Below are 2,220 nucleotides of genomic sequence, written 5' to 3' on the forward strand. Positions count from 1 at the left end.
TTTCCTGCTCACGCAAGGTCGTACACATTCCACCACAGCAATCAGCTATTTAATTGCACTGATATTCAACAGTCGACTGGTACCTGCCACTGACTTTAAATAAAGTCTGTATATGTAGGTTGGTTTTTCATTGCTGCACAGTGGCAATGACACCACATAGAGATCCTTCCATGGGCATCGAGCACAGCTGAATGTGAGTACACTACTGTTCAAAGGAATCACACACTTTGCATGCAGACAATGAAGAACTTGAGTAATTTTGTAACTGCTACATGTACAAGTTTAAACAGCATGTTGTAATATGCAGCCAGGTGTTCAGAATAAAAGCTGAGCCAGCTACTGTCTGAAAGGCCACGAGATGTTGGAACACCACAGTCACGTAAGCTATGAGCAAAGAGATGGCGTCTTCAAATGGTTGTCTGACTAAATCTTAACATACTGTTTGACTTTCTCATTTCCTTTGCCCCCCCCGAGATACTTGTAATACAACATTAAGACAATTTCGGAAGTTTTTGGCATCTTAATTATAGTATTCACGCTAGCATACCTTAGTACCCTATAGTATCTTTAAAAAACAATGATTCAGGTGTTCCCAAGAGTTGAACAGTAGTGTACACAAACCATTTCCTTATTTCAGGTAAAACTCATCAATTCCTCACAACACAGACGCTTCTCTTTCACAGCGATATCGGTGGAAGCAGTGCAACCACAACAGGAATCTCAACAGAAGGGAAAGCGGGAACAAAGAAACACAAGCTTGTTTAGGGGGAAGCTGGTGTGGTTTTCCAGTACCATACACACCATTTTCAACAAACAGAGATTCATGAAAAATAAATATGCCTTTTAAAAATCGTACTAGCGGCTAGAAATGCTTGTATGTATAGTCATTTTCAGTAAGAAAGTATATAGCTACTGCCATAATATCTATAATTTCCATGTATATATGATATACGTATATATTTATATATATTTTAGATCTATAAGCCAGAATAGTATTAGATTTCCTATATCACCATTTCTTATGAACTTAATATTATTATTATCCCTGATGGTTTTGGACTACATGATCACTCATGTGAGATTGACCTATTAGCTAATGCATACCATAGAAATACTGTACATCCATGTTTGCCCTCAAATAGCCCATTTAGAACCCTCTGCTTATAACTCTGGGGAAACTCATTTCACATGGAGCTAGATGTTTTGTTTCTGTCGATAGTTATGGGGTTCACCTATTCACATTCACTCCAACACTTTGATTCTCTCTCAATTTCAAGATGGCCAGTCATCTTATGTCAACAATGTGCAATAACAAAAAAGTCTGTATACATAATAGTTCATCTTACTCATCCGAGTGTTGATGTGTCCTTTCAAAAGAGAAAACCAAACCAACCACACCCACACAAAGACACGCGCGCACACACACATTCCTTTTGTACAAAGCAAAAGGTAATAGACAAAAGTGGACAGCAAGAACACTATATGGCTAAAGCATTTTGTCCATCTCCTGGCTAGGAAGTGAGCATGCATGAAGACCCCATGTTAGATCTAGGATGGCTTTTTCTCTTCCTGCAGTAGAAGTGCTTTACGGAGCCCTCCACTCACCAGGATGATCACAGTGCACACAACTTGCATGGAACTGTTGAGTTAGCCGGTTTGCTGTTTGGCCAACTCTTATCTCAACGATGCCATGTCCAGCAAGTAGCACATTGGGATTGTTCCAGCAAGGGGCATGGGGAAAAAAAATCAGATAGTCCAGCACAAGAAAACAAAGAATCCTCTGAGGTGTCCAAACTGGGGTCCTACTGGAGCAGCCCTGTAAGAACTGCTCCATTCCAGTACGGCTGGCTTTCTCTTAGGCCTCCACTGTGTTCTCCATCTTGGACCCTTTCGCATTTCCTCTAGCACTTGCACCGTTTTCAATCAATGTCTTACCTACTGTTCTCAACAGGACTTGATTGCCAGACAAAATACAGAGTTAGGAAAGATTCTCAGGCGTAAATAGCAATTGCTATACATGCGTAACCATTGGCCTGTTCCAAATATGTGTCCTCAAAGCCAAAGCATTCTTCTCATCTGGCAGCATGGTACTGGACTGAAGAAAGTAATATATGAAATGTTCAGACACACATAGACAAAATTGTCACACACACACACACACACACACACACACACACACACACACACACACACACACACACACACACACACACACACACA

Source organism: Alosa pseudoharengus, unplaced genomic scaffold (assembly GCF_046254945.1).
Source record: "Alosa pseudoharengus isolate Yale_2024_CS ecotype anadromous, Long Island Sound unplaced genomic scaffold, YU_APseudo_1.1 YU_APseudo_1.1_scf_19, whole genome shotgun sequence".
NCBI lineage: Eukaryota > Metazoa > Chordata > Actinopteri > Clupeiformes > Clupeidae > Alosa > Alosa pseudoharengus.